A 25,271-nucleotide genomic window follows, 5' to 3' on the forward strand; every position below is an offset into this window, starting at 1 on the left:
CAACATGTACACAAACACATTTCATATTCATTGTTGTGGTATATACACACTTGTCTACTTTATGTTTTAGATTTAACAATATATATTCTTAAGATCCCTCAACTCTAGTATGTATGTTCAGTACTTTTGGCTTAAATTATGTACTATAGTTATTTCCTTATATAGTCTATAGCAAATACATTTTGGTATATTTTTGACATAAAAGAAAGTTTGTTTTAATTCTGATAATTACCTTATATGCATGTTCTTTTATTTTTCTCTGTCAGCTCTTCTTAATTGGCTAAAATAGGCAACATTGAAATTATCTAGTTATTCCCCATTCTCTCAACGCTCCCTCTCCCTCAGAATTTAGTTGAAAATATAAACCTTTTGTTATTACTAATAAACTCCAATAAGGCAACTGGTAATCTCACTATATTTTCCAAGTCAAGAAATTATCAATCAACATTGGAGCTTTTAGAAAAAGAATTCATACCTGGTAGGTGGTGCATTGGAAGATGTTTGTAATCCCAGCACTCGGCAGGCTGAGGCAGGAGGATCGCTGTGCATTCGAGGCTAGCCTGGGCTACAAAGTGAGTTCAAGCCAGCCTGAATGCATAGTGAAACCCTTTCTCAAAAAAGACTCCATAAATAAAAAAAATAAAATAAAATAAAAAAGGATTCAGGAGTAAACTTGACAAAGTTAACCCTGCTCAAATGTGGTACAATTTATTTTTATTATAATTATTCAAAAATATTAATTGTGTAAATTAGTTTCCTTGTGATATTTCCATACAAGTACATTTGAACTTTTGTCATATCTACTATCCCTCTACCTTCTTTTTGCTTTTCATTTCTTTTCCTAGTAATCCATCTTCTATTTTCAGGTCAACTTTTCTTTATTTTTTAGTTTTTTCATACAACAGAAACCATGCGATGCTTTCTGCATCTTTCTAATTTCATTTAACATGATGAATTCCATTTGTACCCATTTTTCATGCAGATTTCATTATTTTTTAATGGCTGAATAAAACTCCATTGTGTATAAGCAGCATGTTTTTAATCCATTCATCTATTTATGGATACCTAGCCTGATTCTATATCTTGACTACTGTGAGCAGGGCTGCAATAAACATGGGTATGCAAGTTATGTTTTATATGCTGACTTCATTTCTCTTAGGTATATATCAAGGATGGTATAATTTTAAAAAGCAATAAAAGTAATTACTATCATGTGAAGAAAACATCAATATAATTAAATACATTAGCTAAAACAATATTTAAATAAACCCCCTCATTTGTCCACTTTGGAAGATGCAAGTTATTTTCAATTAGGTTAGTGTATCATTTTCTACCTTTTTATTTTTAAATAACTTATGCTACTATGTGTAGTTTGTTTCTTTTAAATAAAGTGTTATTTAATTATTTGAAGAACTTCATTCTGCCACTCTGTCTTTTAATTGGCATATTGACACTTTTAAATCTGAATTAATCATTGATACATTAGGATTTATTTATTTATTTATTTATTTTTATTTATTGGGCCTTTCAGAGATAAGGTCTCGCTATGTAGCCCAGGCTGGCCTTCAACTTGAAAGGATTCTCCTGCGTCAGCCTCCCAAGTGCTGGGATTACAGGCAGGAGCCAGCACACCTAGCAGTACATTAGGTTTGAAGTCTACCCGTTTTTCGTTTGCTTTGTGTTTAATCTCTCTATTTTAAGTTTTTCCATTTTACCTTTCATATCTTCCTCTGGGTCATGCGGAAAGATTTCTGAGTTCCATTTTGATTTTTCTGTTGGGTTTTTAGTTTATATGTTTGGATTGATTTTTAGTGATTTCATTATTGCTTTACACGTAGGTAACCTGTCCCAGTCTGCTGGGGTGAGTATTTTACTAGTTTGACAAAAGTGTGGACAACCTAGTTTCATTTCATTTTTTTTATTTATTTATTTTTTTTGGTTTTTTGGTTTTTCTCCGGTACCGGGAACCGAACTCACGACCTTGCGCTTGCCAGGCAGGCGCTTTTGCCGCTGAGCTAAATCCCCAGCCCCCTAGTTTCATTTTAGTCTCTTTACCCTTTGTGCTTATGGAATAACTTTCTTAAATTTGTTTGCTTAGATATTTTGATAACTGCATTAAAGTTTTTTATTTAGTGTCTGACAATTTAGCGTATTGAAGATAAAGTATACACATATCATGGATCTTTACACTGTCTGTTTTTTCTTCTGATACTCTGTACTACCTTCTGGAACAGTTTCATTTTATATGCAGAACTCTCACTAGTCAACTACTCTGTCTTTTTTCCTTTGATGACATAAATGACACCGCTACTAGGTTTTTTATATTACCCCACAAGTATGTAAGGCTCTGTTTATTTTGGAAGGTAGTCTGTTTTCTCTCTGATGTACAATTTGTAAAGCCTATTGCTTTATCTTCAGATTCATTGATTATTTGTTCTGTCTCCTTCAGTGCCTTTGAGTCTAAAGTTTTTTTTTATTTTGATTATTACATATTTCCTTTTTTTTACTTTTACCTTGGTTCTGTTTTTTAAACTTGTATTTATTTGACAAACTTCTCTACATTAATCCTTTCACATGAATTTGTAATTGATTTATTAAGCCATTTTTGTTATAATTGATTTATCTTGTTAGACAGTTCTATTTTATTCATCTCAAGTGTTTGTATCTGTTGCGTTATTTCACTCAAGTTATGATTTTCCTAGTTGATCATATGATGAGAGTTTTTTGTTTGCATCCTGGAGTATGATGTTTGGGGACATTAGGTCCTGTTTAAGTCATCTACTTTAGCCAGTAGTCACCCGGTTGAGGCTTGGCACGCGGGGCCTGGCTAACTTTTGTGACTCAAATGACAGTTTCTAGAGTCCTTGCAATGCTATTCTGGTTTGCTTCGTTTTTTATGCTATTTAGAGGCCACTCTGGAAACGTTGGTAGTATTCCAAAATTTATATGAGTTATGAAATCTTCTAGCATGCGTGTTCTAATAAGTCTCATACTTTAGTTAGTCAGGTCTGCTCATATTTTCCTTTGCAATTTAAAGAATTTCTTCATCTCTCTCCTTTCTGAGACCCTCATGTTATAGTTGTGCTTGTGGTAGGTGTTGCCTGTCACTTCCTTCTTTAAGGAAACTTACACCCTGCTTGGTTTTGGCTGTCATCACTAGAGATGGAAAAAAAATATCTTTTTAGATTGACTCCTTGCACTGACTGGAAGTCACATGTAGATTCTCATTCACCACAGACAAATGGAAGGGAGGAAAAAATCCCTTCCAAGATCCCCTACTAAAACTTCCTCCCTGACTGCATGTTGTCGGTGGGAGACGCAAGGGCCTTTTCTTAGTTACCTGCTGCTGCTAGACTGGAGTAGGAGATCACACTTCCTGGGAGGCATCCATTGCCTACAGCGATGGCACAGGAAAACACTTTGGACTTCTGGCTGCCACGGGGCCGTGGGGATCAGGAGACCAGACTCAGCTGGATGAAGGGTCATCATCCATAGTATTTATCTAAAAGTAGCATGAATATATAAAAATGTTTTCCATTCAGATGAATTCCCTCTTTCCTAGATCTGTGATTTTGGTTTACAACCAGTATTTGAACATGTGTCTTAACCTTGGAGTTTGTCTTCAGATTTACTTATGGGAAGACTTCAATGAGATTTACCAGATTTTTAGACAAGAAAATAAACCCGCTTAATAGATGTGAATATTTTGGGGAACATCACTCTGTGGCCCAGCTCCAGTAAATGAGATGTTACTCCTGAACTCTGATTGGTTCTGCTTGCTTATGAATCCTGAATCTACTCTTGCACATTGCATTTCGACATATGAAAACCAAAGTAACAAAATAAAGAGTTCATTATTGTATAGACTTAAAAAGACATGAATATTTATCATTAATAAGTGACAACCCAGCTAGTGAAGACAAACTAAAGAAATATTGTCCTAAGAACAATATTTTGTTACAATGATATGGCAAAAATACCTGCTGCAACAAAATATCAAGCTTTGTAACTAAGTGAATAAATAATGGACCATCCAGAAGGCAAATATTCCACACCACATAAACAAGAATAGCATAAATATTCATAATTATAAATACTTGGTAATTTTGAGATGAAATATATCATATCATGTTAATAAATATGAATGGGGTTCATGCATCTGTTGAATGAAAGTTTGTTCATGTTTTCCTACAACTTAAGGTTCAGCTATACACTTTGTGAAAGAGCAACCCAACCAATAAATATACAGCAAACTACCATTAACAAAAAAGATGGAATAACGAGTGTAAACCAGTCACAAATGGGAAAGGAGAAAAAGAAATGCCAAGAAGGGGGCTAGGGATTTAGCTCAGCAGCACAGTGCTTGCCTGGCAAGCGTGAGGTTGTGAGTTCGAGTCCAGGTATCAGAAAAAAAACAAAAAAAGAAATGCCGAAAAGGAGAATTTATTAAATACTTTAATTAATTTTTTCATTGGTACATGTTTGTAGTACATAATGATTACATTCATTATGGGAAATTGATACATGTAAATGACCTGTCTTAACTCTTTTTCTGTGTAAAGGATCATGTCATTTGCAAATAGGGATATTTTTACTTTTTCCTTTCTTAATTTGTATCTCTTTTCTTTCTTTCTCTTGTCTGATTGCTCTGGCTTACATTTCAAGTACAACATGGAACAAAAGTGATGAGCATAGATGCCCTTGTCTTGCTCCTGATTTCAGAGAGAATGCTTTTACTTTTTCCCCATTTAGTATGATGTTGGCAATAGGTTTGTAATAAATGGCTTTGATTAGTGCAAGGTAAGTTCGATGTATACCTATTTTTATCAAGTTTTTTTTTTTTTTAATCATAAATACACTGCATTTTTGTCAAAGAAATTTTTTCTGCATCTACCTAGATAATCATGTGACTTTTATTGTTTGTTTATCATATATTATGTTTATTGACTTACAACTTGGTCATAAGGTATTGGTCTCTTTAATGATTTGTTGCATTGTGTTTGCAAGTATCTTGTAGAAGATTTTTACATCTACATTCATTAAGGAAATTGGCCTGAAATTTTCTTTTCTTTTATTGAGTCTTTGTACAGTATAGTACCAATGTAATGCTATCTTCTAGGCATGATTTTGAAAGTGGTCCTTTTTATTAATTTAATGGAAGTATTTGAGAAGTATTGGCTTTAGTCATCCTTGAAGTTCTGGTAAAATTCTGCAGTGAATCCATCACATCTATCTCTTTTCTTAGTCAGTAAAATTTTTATTACCGCCTCTATTTTACTCTTACAGGTCTATTCAGGATTTTGATATCTTCTTGGTTCAATCTTGGCAATTCAAATGTGTCTAGGAATTTAGCCACGTCTTAGAGGTTCTTCAGTTTATGAGGATATAAATTTTCAAATTAATTTCTGTAACCTTCTAGATTTTGGTGATGTCTGTTCTGATCCTGCTTTTTTCATTTCTAATTGCACTGGTATCAGTCTTTTTAGTCTTTTGGTAAGTTTGGCTGAAGGTTTGTTAAGTGTTGCTTATCTTTTCAAAGAACCGGCTGTTTAATTAAATGAATTAAATGATTTTTCTTTAACCTCAATTTCATTTAATCCACTCTGATCTTCATAACTTTGTTTCCTTTTATTAGCTTTGTATTTGGATTGTTCTTGTTTTTCTAGGACCTTGAGATACATCATTAGGTTATTACTTGAGATCAGTCTACACTTTTCTTCACCCCTTATGTGCAACTGTTATATTTTTATATTAGTTTTAAAAATAAATTTAAATTAAAACAAATTATTTTAAATAACAACAAGAACTTCAGATTGGGAATGTTTTCATTCTTGACATATTGCAAAATAAGAAAAAGCATGGACTGAAGAGAACAGTAAAGTCGTGGCTGAAAAATAATTTCATAAGATTAATATGAGTATGAATCATTGATCCAATCAGCCATCTCAGCAGAAGCTAAGAACAGAGATGTGATTTTACTAATAAAAGCAGTGCCAGCCAGGACTAACGAAAATGGAAGATCTGGGACAAATATAATATGTTTTGAGTACAGGTTGTCCCTCACAAGAGAATGACCCTGCAGATCTTTCAAGGATGATCAGAAGAGCTACACCCATACAGGTTTATGCTGCAAGCCTGCTTATTCCTTTGGTTTGAAGATTTCAGAGGACCTGGAACTTACAAGATTATACAAGGATGATTCTTCCAGAGAAGAATATGGGTGATAACCTTGCAAAGCCAAACAGGTGAAGCATATTACTACTGATGTTGCCACCCTAGTAGGCTTGAAAGGAAGAGCATCCAACGAAAGAGAAACATCCTAGTGACTTAAATTGTAACGGAGTTTGTCTTGATAACTCTTGAAATGGTTTTGGACATGTAGCCTCTTAAGTCTTTCTTATTTCTCCATTTTTGAACAGGAATATCTGTCCTGCATCTGTTTCAGCATGGCATTTAGGAAATGGCTCCACAGATTCACAGCTGAAAAAGAATTTGCCTCAGGAGGCATTATACCTAAAGACTCATCCATTGAAAACTTAGTAAGGATTTGGCATTTAGATAATGGAATGCATCCTGAAATTCAGTAAGACTTAAGAGTGTTAAATGGAATAGGCACATTTTGCAGATTAGAAGAAGGGAGGAGCAGGACTGGAATTCCATGATCTGAATTGTGTAACCCCAAAATTTGCATATGGAGTTCAAACTACCACTGCGATGTTAGTCAGAGGCTGAGCCTGTGGGAGGTAATTGCTTAGCAGTTCGCTCTTCATGGGTGGTCTCTCCTTTGGGAGTAGTGCCCTTACAAGAGGAAGAACTGAAGAGCTCCCTGGGCCCCTCTGCCAGCCATTATATGAAGCTAACAATATGCAGTATTATAACCATTGCTGATTTCCTATTATCTTGTTTTGAAATTGTGTATCTTTTTTTTTAAATAAAGAAGAAAACCCCGCTTACAAGGCATGAAGAGAGCTTTAAGCAGAAACTGACCATACTGACACCGTGACCTGGAACTTTTAGCCTCAACAATTGCAAGAAAATAAATTTCTCTGATAGACACAAGCCATTCTGGTACCTTGTTAAAGTAGCCTGAGGTGACAAAGACACAGCATGAACCAAAAATCTCCAGAGGTGAGTGTTTATAGCCAACAGAACACTTGTACCAGACGGTTCATTTCACTTTTGTTTATAGTAGTCACAAGCTAGAAAGAATCAAAACTATGCTAAGCTTTGGATGAACAAATAATTTCAACTACATTCATTTGATAAGATGCTACTGAGCAACGAACAAAACCAAGCTACTGTTCCATGAAACAACATGAACCTGGGAGCCTTAATCCTGACAGAAAGATACAACATTCAAAAGAGAACATAACATCTGCTCCCTATGTATGAAGGGGAAAAGCAGGCAAACTAGGCTGTCTTGATGGAGTTGAGAACAGAGGTTTACTTTGGGGAAGAATTAGCTGAGAGAGGAATAGAGGAGCCTTCTGAGTTGTTGCAAACATTCCGTGTCTTCACGCTCATGATAGGTGCATGTTCATGGATAGTCAGGATTTAGGAAAATTGAAACAGGTATGTTTAATCCAATAGAAAAAAAATAAAGACAAAGAACCCCTTTTAGACTCCACCTACTCCACCCCTGTCACTTTTTCCATATTAACCAGTTACATTTTCCCACCAGGACCCATGAGAATGATATATACGCTCAGCTCGTAGCACAACCATTGCTCTAGTTAGATGGGTGCTCAGTATTTGCTCCAGGAGCTGAAAATGCAAGTTCTGCATTGTGACCTGCTTAGATTTCCACCCCGAAGGACCAGAGCTCCATGCCCCCTCAGGGTTTCTGAAGCAAATACCAGGGAATGGGGATAAGCACCCTGAGGGTGGTGGGCAACACACTGAGTAGACAAACAAGAAACCATGTATGAAGGGGCCTTGATCTCCCCTGAGTTGAGGTATGGGCAATTTCTGCTTAGATGGTGCTGCTCCTCTCAGAAGAGCTTACAAGGGGAAACGTAGACTGCGCTGAGGACGCTACTGCCGCAAACCCCCATCGTGGGTGGGCATCGTCTCCCTGCACTGCATTTCCCTTCTCATAGAGAATAACTCATATTTTTCTGTAACAGAGAAGGAGGTGCATACATCAGAATGGTATGCATGCTTCCCTCTCAGACTGGACCCTGGACAGGTCTTTCTGAGGAGGGGTGGGGAGGACAGCGGGGTCAGTTGACGAGCTTGCTGGAGGAAGTCTGATGCCACCTACAGGCTGTGAGCAGCTGTGCACAGTGCTTTGCTGTCAGCATGCAAGCAAAATGGAGGGACTGGACTGTGGTGGCAGTTTGCAGGATAGCAGGCCTTTCTGCCTCGGCAGCCACAGGTCCGTGTTCCTTCTCTGGTTTGGAATGTGGGACACCCCTCTTCCTCCCCCCAGAGAGAGTAATCCCACCCCTTCACAAAGTGGGAAGGAGGAGCTGGGGATTTAGCTCAGCGGCACAGCGCCTGCCTGGCAAGCGCAAGGTCATGAGTTCGATTCCCGGTACTGGAAAAAAAAAACAAAAAACAAAACAAAACAAAAAAATAAAGTGGGAAGGGCCTATCCGGGCAGTTTGACCTCCCGGGTCAGAGCAGCCCCATCTGTCAGCATAGAGATATGGCTGGAACCTGGGAAAAGGAAATGGCTGACCTCTGGCTCCTCATATACCCCACTGAGCAGTGTAGACTGCTCATGGCATCTGCTGCCTTCCGTCCCGGGTGCTGAGCCTTTTCCAGGACTGACAACCTGCTCACGTCTTCAGCTAGTGAGTGGCAGGACAGGAAGTGTGATGTAGGCTCACTGTCCCTAGCATCTGAGTTCCCTTTAGGCCCTCTGCTGCCTTTCGCTGCCCCCACCTGGGAGTACACATGTGGCACCAAAGCCAGGAGATCCACAGGCTGGGCCCCTCTGAGCTCCACAGCAGCCTTCACAGGCCTCAACTGGATGTGTGCAGTTTTAACTTCCGATTTTGCATTGTGATGGTGGGGCCATCTGTTGTCTTGCAAAATGTGAAAGAAGCTCAGCCCTTTTGGCTGTGCCGTGGGGTCTCCAGAGAATGTGCATGTACCTGCTGCTGTCGGAGCTGAAAGCCTTCAAAACCTCAGCCTGACTACTCAGTGCCTGAGCCACCTTCCTTAGGATGTGGAGGCCCGCAGTGTACTCTGCTGGTCCTGGGTCAAGAAGGTTCCCTTCTCTCTTCCCCACATGCAGAGTTTCCCACCAGCAGCATCCCCTGAGATCCAGGCAGTTGGCTGTGAAAGCAGGTAAAGGGCAGCTGATCTTTGGTGCATCAGGACGGAGGCAGAGCGTGTAAAGGTGGACGCACAGCAATCAGTTCCCCAGACCCGGATGTTCATGGGCACCATGAGTAATGCCGATGCGTGTTCTTCTCTGCTGTATTATTGCCCGTTTGTCCACCATTGATGATATTTAGCAAATCTTAGGATTTTTTCTAGAGCTGTTTTACTCTCAAGATGTTTCTGATGTCCTTCACTTTTAGCTCTTCGGAATAGTTTTGTTTAGAGTCAGCACAGGTGTATGAGGGCCTGATTATCCCAGTGGGGTTTGTGTCCATTTGTGCCGTGACTGTGGAAGGTTGGGTATGGGGCGGGGAGATCATAGGCCAGCCGCCTTCCTCATTCCCAGAGGACCACACAGGAGCTTTGGCGTCTAGCCAGGACTGAGAAGAGAGGGACAACCATGTCTCTTAGAGGTGCTGATGCTCACACAGTGGAACAGAGTCCAGGCCTGTAGCTTACTGGGATTGTGAACATGCTGCAGATGTCAGAAAATTAACACAGAAGCCTGCGCTTAGGAAACTTGACATGGTGGGCAAAGACTGGCCAGTGCACAGACAAGTGACATAAAATAGGACACAGCAGAGAGAGTGAGAGTGTCCTTTCCACAGGGCATGTGCACATGACAGTGGGGCATTTCTGGGCGTCAGACACTGGTTTCTCAACAAAGTAAAAGGAAATCCACTGTCTCCTGGTCTTCAACCACCATTGCCCACATGGAGAAACCCAGGCAGGCTTGCTGGTCTTTCTTCCAGAATCCAGTGGACACAGGGAATGGCTCACCAGTGCCACGCCTCTCCTTCCCTGTGACAGTGAGGTGTCTCAGGGACCTTGGGTTTGGAGTGAGAAATGGACCCCCTTGAACAGCTCTGAGAGGGAGCCTGGCCTTATTGCCTGGAAGTGGAATAGGAATGCTAGAAGAATCAACAATAGATAGACAGACAGACAGACAGATAGATAGATATAGACAGATAGATAGATAGATAGATAGATAGATAGATAGATAGGGACCTGTACATAAACAAGGTGGGAGATCAGCTGAAGGGAACAAAGGACTTGTCTGGAGAAAGAGGTTGTTTCGTGTTGGCTTTGATCATCTCAATTTCCTCTGAAGCTTCTTTCATTCCTTTTCAGTTCCCAAAGTAATCGCACAACTGTTCCTAATGAATCACATTGGCTTTCTGTGGTAGTGCCCGGAATTCCTGACTCCTAATTTTCAGATTTTCTGAGTCAGTTGGTGAAATCGAGTCAGGGCTGGAAGAGATGGAAGCATAGGGTCCTTTCCCAAGTTTCAAAGCCATCACCCTTGAAGAATATGTGGAATCAGGCAATAGCAAACTATTGACGACCTTCCGAATTCTAAGCACAGTGTGCAGTTAAAAAATAAAGCACACAACTCAGGACAGTATTTTTTAATGAAGACATTAAATCAAGATGCTTCCTTCCAGGCATACAGATTCTTCATCATCTGTGCCCAAAAGTGCCCATCAATTAGCACCGCAAACTGTGAGCTTTCACTTTAGCAACCAGGGCAGAGAAATTTCAGATCAGCTAAAATCAAAGTACCCCCTAGTGGCTGGATGGGCTGGGCTAAGAATGGCTCCCAGTGAATCTTATATCCTTAGGAGCAGAGCCTTTTGCAAAGACAGTTTTTCTTCCTTTCATTCAGGGTTGAAATTTCTTTCCCCATGCAAGGCTCCTAGGCTGGCTTTGTAACTTATTTGGCCCAAATCATTATTTCAGATGTGACACTGCTTACTTGCTGACTAAGATGAACCATGTAAGATGCCTTGCAGCATCTGCCTTTGCTCTTTCGGAATCCTGAGCTCAGTGTGCTGGGAGGGTTTTAGGAGTGGAAGGTTAAGGGTGGTAGAAGGTCGGCCAGCCTGGCTGTTTCTGCCATTCCAGCTAGAAGCTGGCCCTCGGGACAGGATGTCTTAGTTCCCTCGCTCAGTCCCAGGTCAGCTGAGTTTGATACCACGAGTGAGCCCAGCAGAGACCAGGGGAAGAAACTCCCAGTCAACTCATACAATCATAGAAAGTCATAACTCTTTGTTGCTTTAAGGAACTGGGATTCAGGGTTTCTCAGCCATGGGTGAAGTGTGGGTGTTGGTGTGCTTCAGCCTTCTGTGTCCTCCTGAAGTGAAGCAATTTATTTGGATCATAGTGTTAAGCAAATTTCTCAACTTCTCTCAGTCTTGTTTGGCTTCAAAGTTGTGGTAAAAATAACAACTGCCTTCCTCAGCTTTCAAGTTGGTTACATAAGGTAATAGCTGCGTTTTTAACCAGCAAACTGTCACAGGAGAATGTCTAAAGGAAAAGAAAAGGACTCAAATGCCCCATTTTAATGAATGTGAAAGGCAGTAGAAAAGGTTTAAACACACCTAAAATACTCAAAATAGGGGCTGGGGATTTAGCTCAGCGGCAAAAGCGCCTGCCTTGCAAGTGCAAGGTTGTGAGTTCGGTTCCCGGTACCGGAGAAAAACCAAAAAAAAAAAAAAAAAAAAACCAAAAAAAAAAAAAAAAAAACTCAAAATGCAGGAGTCAACAATATTATATGAAAAGGCAACTCACAAGTGATCAGAAAAAATGGCCATTTTATTATAGAATCAAAATTGCACATAAACTCATGTTTCAAAAATATTCACTAAGCTACCAAATACCTTTATAAAATTCTTATCATAAATTGCATAAAATAGTGTATAAGACAATTGCATATACATTCTGTCTTCAGCTTACAAATTATATGTAAGCAAAAGCAAATGTATGGAAAGGACTACAGTTCAATTTTAATTAGGATTTTTAATGGCATTGTGTTCCTGCTTTACAGGAATGCATATATTTCTTGTGTTCCATTTTCCTCATTGTTCTACTGAGAGTGTAAGTTATTGCCATGGTCAGGAAAAATAGGTGGGTCAATAAGAATGTGCTTTTCTCATTCACAGTTATGAAGTAAGAACAACTGGGAAGCATGTAAATTATGTTGGGATAGTTCCTGTTCTTTTTCTTTGAACCTCTATCTGCAGCATGTTATGTTAGACTTAGCTTTTCCTTGTTCCTGACTCCAGACCTTGCTGAATGGTAACTTGTGGGAAATTGCAAAAGTACTCTAACATACTCACCTTCATGATGTGGTAGCACTACAATATTTCAAGAAACTTCTAGAAAGAATACATAACCACTAAATATTGCCTAGAGTTGTGGGGGTTCTATGGGCTTCTGTATGTTTTGTTTAGAGTCATTTAGGACTGTTTTCAATATCTTAGTACATTTTTCTCTGAATACCCCATAGATTTCTCTTTATAAAACCTCTTTGAAGTGCTGAGGATAGAACCTAGCACCTCAAGTTTGCCCAGCAAGTGCTGTAGTCCTCAGTCATACTCCCATACCACCTTTTCAGCCCTTGTGGCTGTCTCACTTTAGCCACTTAAACCACCCAAACTTTGTCTATATAACCATCATTTATTTTCCATCAGTTTGTGTTTTCACCAGAGTGTCTCCATCCAGCTGGACTTAGCTACAAGTACATCTGCTTGATGTGTGTGTCACAATGTTTATGAGGCCGAGAGGTTGGCCTACACGTGTCTTTCTCCTGATGCCTTTAGACCTATAAGAGAGCTCCCAGGGTAAAAGCTGCTGTCACGTGGATAAGTGTGGTAGCTTATTAACGACTCATGGCCAAAGTCAGCCTGAAGGGATGGAGAAGAAGTCCTCCTCAGTGTGAAGGGGCGCTGCAAATTTTCATGCACTACTAAGCAAATGGGCACACTGAGGGACAAAATACTGGGGATTGGACTAGATCTACTACATGAGTCTTACCCCCCCTTTATCCCATTAAAGTAGATGTATAGTCTTCCTTATTTTGAATTATCACTTATAATAAACAAATTTTGTAATCTGTAAAATATGATGGATACCACATCTATAATTACAATCACGTTCTGTATGCCAAATGAAGCATCCATTATATCAATGAACTCAGTAACCTTTTGAGGAAGTTATTATTACTATTGTTTGAGGAAAAAATGACAGTTTATGAATAATATGATCAGATAACTTTCCAAAGTGCTATAGCTACTGAGTGCCTGCTGTAGCCTTCAAAATCATGTCTGGCTGTCTCCAAATCTGACGGTCTTTCACAACCGAAGAAATTGTCCTTAAGTCAGTTTCTTTTCACTTGCTCCTTTTGACGTAAATACTATATTTACTGAATCACATTTTCTTAAGTTGCATGCTGGATTAAATATGCAAAACGAAGCAGACATCCTTCGCTTTCATATTTGTACCTCATTGCCATTGTGTCTTCACTGGATACATTGCAAGCTTCTCTACGTTGAAAATGACATTATTGGTTGAGGAAAAAATTACAAACAGCTCTAAAGCTACTGAGCTCTTCTTGTGTGTCCCTGTGCTCACATTCTTGTTCACACGTGTGTAGGGAATATAGAAGCAGAGCTGTCCCTATCCCCATTATTTCAGGTACAAGTGGGAAAATAATGGCCTTTGTGTATGTGAATCCCACATGCAATTTTGAAAAATTACTCCCTTGTCCATATTTTGCCAAGACTTAATTGAGACGCCCAGGGTACATATTCATGGTGTTTAACATCTGGTCAGTTTCTTGTGGTGCCTCTTATTTCAATAAAATTCCTGGAATATTTCCAAATGCAGTCACATCAATTCCCAGAATCCTTGTAATAGTTTACTTATAAGTGCAGGATCTAAAGATTAAAATGAGAAGCAGTATGTAAGCAAAACATTATTACAGTGGTGGCTGGTAGCAGGATTTGTGGCACTGCAAACTGGTCTGTTATTCTAATCACAGTGTAGCCATTTATTTAATTTCTTTTTTCCTGGGAGGAAATGCAGCCCAGCCCATTTATTGATGTTTATGTCATATGAGTCACTATGCTAGGCATCGGAGAAATCGATGAGTAGAATGTGATCTTTGCCCTTGAGGAACTCATAAGAAGAGAGAGCCATGATAGACAAGCTCACAAGGGTAACTGATCAGAGCTATAAGGTATAAAATGAATTCTTTGGAGGCCCAAAGATGCAAAACATGGTGAAATGTAATGAGCTATCTTTTGAGGCCTGAGAAAGATTTTGATATAATAGAGAGAATAAACATTCATGGGTGAATGAACAGCAAAAACAGATGCACTTACTCAAAAATATCAAGGTAAAGAAAGCTGTATGGGCACAGGATCATGGGACAAATGCAAGGGATATAAAGTATTTAGATTGATTTAAAAAAGGCAAGGAGTAAATTGGTTCAAGAGTGGAGGGTTAAGCACCCTAGCAATTTGAACTCTGTTAGCAGTAGTCTCTTGCTCTCTTTGGCTGCGCATATACTAAAATTAGAATGATATCAGTAGTCTCTGAATACTATTTTGTTTTTCTTACATGCACAGTTAAAACAACTGAGCATATGCAGTCAACATCAAAATATGAATACTTACTAACAAAATAAAACCGTCCCTCAGTATCTCAGGAGGTACGTTTCAGGATCCCTGCATGTACTGAACCAGAAGATGCTCAAGTCTCTGACATAAAATGGCACAGTATTTACACATAACCTATATATATCCCCCTGGATACAGTAAATCATCTTTCTATTATTTAAAAACCTAATAAAATCAGGAAGTAGAGTAAATAGTTGTTATGTTGTATTATTTAGGGAATAATAACAAGAAAAAAGTCACTTGTTCATTGCAGATGCTTTCTAAAAATACTTTTGAGGCACAGTTCATTAAATCCATGGATACAGAACCCACTGATAAAAAGGGCTACTGTGCCTTCACAGACTACAAATGAATTGTGTTACTAAACACCTACAGAAATACTTTGTCAAGTAAAGAAAAATAAACCATTTAAAGATCATTAATCTGTCAACTTTGGTTTTTCACAGTGAGAATAACTTACTGAGAAAACAGTTACACTTCATTATTATTACCATTTGAATTATTCTTGAGTGATCGCTGATGCAGCAATTCAAAACACTAGTACAAATTTCTAAACGTTTATTATTCATAGTGAATTATTTGAAAAAATAACTCAGAAAAATGTGGATTTATCTAAAAGAAACATTTCAGAGTATACATTTTCAATACCTGATATCATTTATGCAAATTATGTTGCTCACAGCAAATTGCTACCTATTACCTCAGATGAAAACAATGCTAATTAGAACTTACATTTTTATATTTAATAAATTTATTTCTAAACCATTGCTGTGATTTTCTTAGAATATAGAACAGCAAAAATTGTTTTAAATATGTACAAGTTAAGAGGAGCTTTACAAAAATATTTATATTGTTTTCAAGAAAGAAATCTAAATCACATGATGATGAAAACATTTCAAACATCCATGTTTAAAAAGTTCTCTCAGTAGCATAAGTTTCTATCCTTTTGCCTTTTGCCTTCATATTTTATTCACTATTGAAATGGTAACATATCACTTTACTGTGGAAATTCAGATTAGTGTAAGGTTCTGATAGGAAGGAGATTGTTCATTCTGGTATTTTGTCAATGTTTTTATTTGTGTTTCAAAATTACTGTTATATAACGTATGTGGCCCATACTCATTAAAATCTTTACACCCTTTGTCCACTTTGTGACAAGTTAATTCATATTAGATTAAATAATATGAAAATACAGTTACATGAACATAAGGTAAAAGCAATGTGTAACATTATGTTGACATTAAACCACACAGTGAAATTTGTGGAGCCACCTCTTTTCCCTGGGGATACCTTGACATCTCTAAAAAGCTAGAAGAAACATATTTGTATGGTGATATTATTACCAATGAGCATATAAAATATAAATAATACTCATCTATTCTGACTTTAACTAAAATTAATACCTACTTATATACACATAGATTTTCTGATATATTCTTGTACCCTGTAGTATTGGAAGAAGTACCATTGGATTCAACAGAACCTGAGATCCCACAATCAAAACCACTTCCTGAAGGTAGGATTGGTCATATGAATACTGCAAGATTCATCAAGTCATTAATATTATAATTTTCTACAGACACATTATTGGTACTTATCTAAAGTCCAATTCTAGTCTTCTGCGTATTCATTATTGAGTAGGCTTAGTCTGTGTTGAAAATTTATGTGTTACAAGAATAAGAAAAAAGTACCTTATACAATAGAATTAATAGAGTGAAAGTAGGAGGACTCACACTATGTGAACTTAGTAACAGTAACCACTCATGGAAAATTATTCTAGCTCTATGAATATAGTAACACAACCATATTTTTAGGTGAATATTTTTCAGAGAAAAGCAAAATCAATTTACATGCGATTGTGTGTGGATCTGAAGGCTAAAATTGTGCAAAACAGTTGTAGACCATATAGGTTTTCCAAATTGAAATAATATAATTCATAGAAAATGTTTTGGAGACTAAGACAGAAGTTTTGACATTGGTCAGATAATCCAGAAAGAGAAAAAATGGAATACTTTCTTCATGCACTCAAACAAGCTCGTAGTAAATGGGATTAACAAATTTTTACATATTCTTACAATTACTGAGTTATGGGTGGCACTCACATTAACTAGTTTGAAAGTGATTTCAGAGAAGTATTTATAAATTAAGTGGAGTGGATCTTACAAATAATAGAAACTTACAGTTCAGTGACCCTTCCCCAACATGAGCAAGCAAACCTGCACCAGGCAAGTAGAGCCTGCCACTCTTTGCAAGGGTGAGACTATCCGCCTGATCCATGTTGGCTTCATATTTTGCTTCCCTTTGGCATGGGGCATCAGAGGTGAGGACTAACCGACTGACCTGATCTTGGATGAAGAGAATATCCAGGGAGGGAAGGGAACAACAAAATCCCATGACTGTCAAAATTAAGTTCCACAGTTCACTTAAACCCCTGACCAGAGGACTGATCCACCAGCAAGAGCAAGGACATGCCATGGCTTGGGCAGTAACCAAACGGTGAACTCAGAAAACCACAGGCCCTAATGCTAGACAGACAAAGTTGTGACTGGCTGAAACCCAAGACTGCAAATCTTGGAAAGAAACCACTCATTCAAAAAAATAGGAGTAGTTTTCTTTGACTCAGTCCTTTTGTATATTTCTATTTTTTAAAATTTCTTTTATTTTTCCTTCATTTTTTTTTTTGAGAGGGAAAGGGCTTGTATTTTTTTCTTATTTCCTTGTTTTAGTTTTTCATCCTCTTCCTTTACCCTTCCAAAATTTTCCCATCTTATTTTTCTTTTATTTTCTATATTTTGCTGTTTATTTTTTCTTCTTTTCTTTCTCATGCTTTCCTGTGGCTGTTCTCTAGCACTATTAGTTTTCTTTTGCTCTTCAATAGAGCCGACTGTCTCACTTCTATCTCCTCCTTCTCATATTTCATTGATTAATTTTTTTACATTTTACTTTTTTCATTCTCCTATTCCCCACCACCTCTGCCTTTACTAGTATAATTACTACACCTTATGAATGTCTAGATAGATAGCTAATTTTGTACTACTGTGATTGAGTACTGTTCTTCTTTAAATAGAGTTATAGTTGATTAATTTAGCAGATATTTACTGCAAGTCAATATTTGGTTTGACTTCGTGTTTATACTATAATTATAGGTCTTTTTTGTATGGCTGAGGGTGGTACATTAATACTTTCTAGGGTTTATAAATATTCAGTCACTCAGTTTGCATGCTATAATTAGTGCTGATTTTATTAATATAGCCGAGGTCACATAGCTGTTACTATTGGTTTCTTTGAGATGCCACTATCCGGATTGTTTTGGGGTCATTAATAATACTGTGGCCCATTCCTTGAAAACAGTACTTCACCAAATATACTGCAACCTCTCATCCCAAGTAAACACAAGTGTATGGCTCCTGGGACAGAGACAAAGGCCAATAGTTACCCATGCTAAGAGGACACCACGATAATTAGAAATGAAGTAAAGAAGTGTCCTTGTTAGAAAGAAAAGCTTTCCACTGTTATCAACTCACACAGTTAAACACAACAACAGAGAAAATTAGAGAAACAAGCCATAAAATACCTCCAAAACTCCCAACTCCCAAAAGCTGATCCATTGAGCATTAAAGGGGAAGAAATCTAAAGCCACATACACAAATTATTCAACATGATATCAGAAGAGATACCAGAACAAATCAACAAGACATTTGATAAGCTCACAAGAGACATAAGTAAACAGATACTGGGTCAAGTATAACGATCATCAAAAGTGTACAGAAGACAATAAGAAAAAGGTAGCAAAACTAAACTAAATGATGCAAAATATGAATTACCAGCTTAGAAAAGAATTAGAGTACACAAATTGGATTTCTGTTTTCACATTGAAATTCAGGATATTAAAAATTCTGTTAAAAGTATGGGCATCAGAAGTGACCAATGTGAGGACAGAGTGTCAGAGCAGAAAGACCAGGCTGTTTTCAGTGACCAATAAATGAAAGATACTTTAAAAAAAGAAGAAAACAAGGGTCTGGGGATTTAGCTCAGCGGCAAAGCGCCTGCCTGGCAAGCACAAGGTGGTGAGTTCGGTTCCCATTACCAGAGAAAAACAACAACAACAAAAAAAAAAAAAAAAAAAATCCAGTGGTTCCCAGATGACACAGAGACTAAGTGAAGACTAATTGGAATTAGTGAAAAAAATTTTAAAATCAGAGCATAGTACAAATCCTAGAAAATCCAGTTTAATGAAATAATATCAGAACACTTTACAAATGGGGAAATTTTTAACACACCAATGAGTGAGACATACAGCCAAATAGCCACAATCACAATACAACCTCTCCACATATCATCATAGTCAAAATCTTGAAAATCTAACACAAGAACAAAATTATAAAAGCAGTTAGAAGCATTGAATAATTTATAGAGGAAAACCCACTAGAATTTTGTTTTGTTTTGTTTTGTTTTGTTTTTGTTTTTCTCCGGTACCAGGAACCAAACTCACAACCTTGCACTTGCCAGGCAGGCGCTTTTGCCACTGAGCTAAATCCCCAGCCCCAGCCCATTAGAATTACAACAGGCTTTTCAACACAAACCTAAAGCCCTGGAAAGCTTGGTGTGAAGTGTTTCAAGCTTTAAAAGGAAACAGTTTTTACCCCCAGCTGATATATCCTGCAATATTATCTTTCAAAGTTGATGGAAAAATGAGATGCTTTTATGATAAAGAACCCTTAAAAAATTCAAGATCGCACAAACAGCACTCCAAAAAATTTTGAAGGATATCCTAGAATGAGACAACAAAGCTAACAATGACAAAAGGTGCAATCATTTGAATACACCATGTAGGGTGAACAGTTAAGTAGATAGAAAAGTTAGGGAATCAGCAATACAAAAATAAAACAGTGGGAAGAATAAGTCAATAGGAATCAGCAGTAACTCTCAAGGTGACTGGTTTCAATTCCTCAGTGAAAAGACACAGATTGGTAGAATGGATCAATAAATAAAATCCAAAGATATGCTGTGTATAAGAAACACATTTAGCACAAAAAGCAATTTACAGACTAAAAAATCAAGGGATGTAAAACAATATTTGGTGCAATGGGAATACCCCATAAAAAAGCAGGTATAGCTATATTCAGACGTAGTAAACTTCAAGCAAAAAATGATCAAAAGAGGCAAACGGGGTCACTACGTATTGGATGAGATAACAATTATTAACATAAGTACAACAAACAATGCATCTAACTTCATAAAACAAGGACTAGTGGACATAAAAGACCACAAAAACATAAACACAATTGTATAGGGGATCTTCAATAACCCTATCACAAATAGATCAACTAGGCAAAACATCAAGGAAGAAATATCTGAGTTGACTAAAACTTTCAAGCAAACAGACTTCATAATTATCTACAGAGTGTTCCACCCAACAACAGAAAACACATTATTCTCAGTAGCACATGAAACTTTCCCCCAAACAGACTACATACTAGCCAATAAAGCAAGCTTAGGTAAATGTAAAAGAATTTAAATTATAGTGTATATATTATCAAATCAGAGCATGATGAAACTAGAAATCAATGACAAAAGAAAACAGAGAAATTATGCAAATGTAGGGAAACTAAACAATACACTCTTATGTTAAGCCATGGGTCACAGAAGAAATCAAGGAAGAAATAGATAGTTTCTACAATGGAACCAGTCCTAAGAATGAAGTTTATAGCTGTGAATACCCAAATCACAAAAGTAGACTGAACCCAAATAAATAACATAAAAATAAACCACAATGTTAATGTTTCCCTCCTTTTATCCTTAAAAAAAAAAAAAATAAATAAATAAACCGCAAGTCTCTAGAAAAGCAGGAATAATACAAATCCAAAAGCAGGTACCAGGAAGAAAATTGTAAAGATAAAATTAGAAATAAATGAAATTGAGACCAAAAAATTTCAATGAAAAGAATCAGTGAATAGAAGACTTGGTTCTTTGTAAGAATCAACAAAATAGATAAACCCTTAGCCTTTTTTTTTTTTTTTTCTGGTACCAGGAATCGAACTCACGACCTTGTGCTTGCCAGGCAGGCGCTGTGCCGCTGAGCTAAACCCCCAGCCTCTCTTAGCCTTTATAACCAAAATTAGGAGAAAAAAAACCCAAGTCAGTGCAATTAGAAATTAAAATGATGAAATCACAATGCACACTGCTGAAATTAAAAAAATATTAACAACAACTTCACAAACCTGTATGCCAATAAATTGGAGAATTCAGAAGAAATGGATACATTCTTAGCTATGTATGAGTTACTGAAATGAACCAGGAAGGCCTAATGCCTTGAATAATCCAGTAACAGTAGTAATGAAAAATCTGTCAATTCAGAAAAGCTTAGGTATGAATGGATTCATTGCTGAATTCTACAAATACTTAATGGGAAATCTAACACAGATACTTCTCCAGCTGTTTAATAAAATTGAAAGGGAAAAAGTACTCCCAAATTTATTCTTGGAAACTAGCATTAACCTGATTCCAAAACCAGACAAGGATCCATCCAAAAAGAGAATGAGTGAGAAATGTCTTTAATGAATATAGATGTGAAAATCCTCAACAAGATAAGGAAACAAGGGCAAAAATCACATGATCATCTCAATAGATGAAGAAAAGCCCTTTGACAGAATCCAACATCCTTTCATGATAAAAACACTGAAGAAAATAGCTACCGACTCTATTTCAATCTGATAATAGCCATTTATGACAAATCTACTGCTAACATCATATTAAGTGAAGAAAGCTTTCTCTCCAAAATAAGAGATAAGACAGTGTTGTCCACTACAACACTCTTATTCACCACAATATTCAAAACATTTGTGAGAGCAATTAGATGAATGAAAGAAAGAAACATAGGAAATAAAAAAGAAAGAAAATGTAGAAGAAAGGAAGAAGTCAATTATAACTAGTAGCAGATAGTATGACCCTCTACATAAAAGATCGCCCAAAATTCACAAAAGAATATTTGAATTAGTAACCAAACCAGTATTGTAGCAGGATACAAAATTAACCAAAAAATCAAAAGAATTTCTGCACAGTAATAACCCACTGAGAAAAAAATAATGAAAAATGTCCAACTTCATCACTCAGACAAAGAAATCAAAGAACATCAGAAAATACAAAGATATTCTGGATAGACAGAGCCAATATAGTCAAAATTGCTGTAATGTACTTCCAAAATATATATATGCATTTAACACAAACCAAATCATCTTTATAGAACTGGAGAAAACCTCTTAAAATTCATATAGAATCAGAAGATATTGAGAAATCCAAAAACAATCCTGGGTAATAAGAGCAAAGCTGGAAGCATCTTAATCCCAGACTTGAAGATATATTACAAAGCTAAAGTAATAAAAACAGCATTGTAATGGGACAAAAATGTGGATCAATGAAACAGAATAGAGGATGCAGAAACAACTTCAAGAACATTCAGCTATTTGGTCTCTGATAAAAGGCAAAAACATACCCTGGAGGAAAGATAGTATCATTAATAAACTGTGTTGGGAAAATGTGCCATCCACATGGAGAAGACTGACTCTAGAACCGTATCTATCAACATTCACAAAGCTAAAATCAAATGGATCAAAGACGTGTTAAAATGGAAACACTTAACCTACTGCATGATTAATTAGGTAAAACCCTTGAAGTCATAGGTACAGGCAACGAGTTTCTGAATAGAATCTAGTTGTACAGGGAATAGTTCTGAAAGTGAACAAATGGGATCATATGAAATTTAAAAGCTTCTGCACAATAACAGAAAGTATCAACAGAATGAAAAGATACAGAATGGGAAAAAATTCTTTTCCAGCTATTACTCAGAGGACTAGTATATATCTGAAGAAGTCCAAAGAAAAATTAGACCCACAAAAATAAAAGACCCAATCAGAACACGAGCAAGTGAAATGAACACGTAAGTCACTGAAGATGAAATACAAATGGCTAATAAATATATTAAGAAAGTCTCAGCATCATTGGCCATTAGAGAAATGCAAATTTAAACAATGCTGAGATGCCATGTTACCACAGACCGAAGGACCTTCATGAAATAAAATAATAAATGCTGGCAAGGCTGCAGGGAAAAAGAAACATTGCTGTACTGCTGTTGGAAATGTAAACCATTACAACCACTGCGGAAATCTGTATTGTGATTCCTCAAAAATTTTAAATTACAAATTTCATTTGACCCAGGTATTCCCCTTCTCAGCATCTCGGCATCCTGACAGAGTCTTGTGAATTTGAAAGATACTCTAAAATTTGGCCTGCCTTTAGGTAGATTAACAAGTCACCTTAATATCTGGATGTAGCTTGTCACCATATTTTATTTCCAATGTCTTTGAATGGAGAAATATCTTAAAGTGAGAGAGAGAGAGAGAGAGAGAGAGAGAGAGAGAGAGAGAGAGAGAGAGAGGGAAAGGGAGAGAGAGGGGGAGAGAGGGGGAGAGAGCGAGAGAGAGGGAGAGAGCACGCCGGGAATAGAGAGATGGGTAGAATGATAATTTGGAAAGTATTGTGGGTGTTTTAATTCCTATTTCCAGTCCTTGAAGATTTTAGCTGTGTTCTTCCAGTCTATGTTCCATAATTCACCAGGGGTCTTTACATTTAGTGACCCTGTTTCACTCGAATCAAAGCAAACAAGGTGCTATTGTTGACAAATAAATCATAATGGTATAGATTTGTCCATATTTCTTATCAGGAACTGAAACTAAGTAACTTTCTAAAAAATTATTTTAACTGACATACAAAAACATAAAAGTTTTACACATTAATTGAGTACCATGTGATGTTTTAATATATGTGCAGATTACATGTAATTTAAATCAGATTAAACCTATTTCCTCAGACATTTATCATTTCTTTATGGTGAACAATATAAAAACCCATATTTCTAACTTTTTGAAATACTCAGTACATTCATATTGTCCATAGTAACTCTACTATGTGGTAGCACACCAGAACTTCCTACACCTGCATAACTGAAAGTTAGTGCCATTGTAAATTTCTCTTTTTTAATCTTAAAGGTAAAAACCCCAAACATATTAACTAACATACAGACAGAAATAAAACAACACAAAAACAATAAAAGCAATACAGAATTTCAGACAAAGTGATAGGAAACTAATAATGCTTGTTGTACTACATATTGTTATCTTCAAATTGGTTACTCAGATAAACAAATATAGACATGTAAGATAGATCAAACAATTAAATATTAACTATTCTTTTCAATAAAGCAATAGAAATTAGTAGTACAATTATCTTAGCTATCTTGTGTATATATAAATTTGTATTTTCCCTTCTTTCTTTCTTTTCTCTTTTCCCTCATCCCAGTTGTTCTTTCCTTTTGAGCAGTTTCTTTATCTTTCACAATGTCTATTGTGCCTTTTAGATTTTATTTATACTTTCAGGTTCTTATGCTGGGAAGACAATACAGTGTTTACACATGTGACTCTGATTTATTTTACTTATGAGTATGGTCTCTAGAGGCATCCACTTACGTATAAAAGCTTTGAGCTTATCTTTCTTTATAGCTGAGTAATATTCCATTATATAAAATACCACATCTTTTTTATCCATTCCTCAGTTGATGGGCATTTGGGTTGTTTCCACGATTTAACTATTACAAATTGTGCTGCTATAAACATGGGTACACATGATGTTTTTAGTTCTTCTGGAAAAATACCCTAAAGGGAAACAGCTGGATGAACGGGACCTTTAATCCTAGTTTACTGAGGAATCTCCAGACTGATCTCCTCAGTGGTTGCACCAGTCTACATTTCCACCGAGAGTGGGGAAGGGGTCCTTTTTCCCCACAACTCCTTCAGCATTTGTTATTGGTTGATTTCTTGATGATAGCCATTCTTTCTCGGGTGAGATGGAATCTTATTGTTGTCTTAACTTTCATTTATCGAATGACTAATGATGTTGAACATGTTTTCATTTATTTATTTGCCATTTGCATTTCTTTATCAGAGAATTGTGTATTCATTTCAGATGCCTATTTTTGGATTGACTCTTTGAATTTGGGGAAGTCTGATTTTTTAAAATTCTTTATATATTCTACATATAATTCCTTTGTCTGAGATACAGTTGGCTAGATTTTTTTCCCAATTTGTGGGTTTTCTTTTTACTATGTTAGTGATTCCTTTAGATGTGCAAAAACTTTTCAATAAGATGAGATCTCAGTTTTTAATTCTTTGAAGTATTTCCCATGCAGTTTGGTTTTTTTTTTTTTTTTCATGAACTCTGTGCCTACCCCTATGTCTTCAACATTCTTACTTACTTTCTTTTCTAGTAGATTTAGTGTTTCTGTTTTAATATTTAGATCTTTAGTCCATTTGGACTTTAGTTTGGTGTATGGTAATAGACATGGATCTAATTTCAGTCTTTGGCATGTGGCAAAGCCAGTTTTTCCAGCACTATTTATTAAAGAGGTCATTTTTCTTTCAGTGA

General features: G+C 36.7%; 1 long non-coding RNA gene across 1 annotated transcript in view; it reads left to right on the top strand.

The window, feature by feature from the left end:
* The first annotated feature begins 7,004 nt into the window (after positions 1-7,004).
* LOC106147610 overlaps positions 7,005-25,271 on the top strand; it is a 105,437-nt gene continuing 87,170 nt past the window's right edge. The window contains exons 1-2 of the long non-coding RNA XR_001232545.1: positions 7,005-7,128; positions 16,246-16,311. This is a non-coding gene — a long non-coding RNA (uncharacterized LOC106147610). The remainder of the gene's footprint in view (positions 7,129-16,245; positions 16,312-25,271) is intronic.

This window comes from Chinchilla lanigera, unplaced genomic scaffold (genome assembly GCF_000276665.1).
Source record: "Chinchilla lanigera isolate Chin_1 unplaced genomic scaffold, ChiLan1.0 scaffold00194, whole genome shotgun sequence".
NCBI classification, from domain to species: Eukaryota; Metazoa; Chordata; class Mammalia; order Rodentia; family Chinchillidae; genus Chinchilla; species Chinchilla lanigera.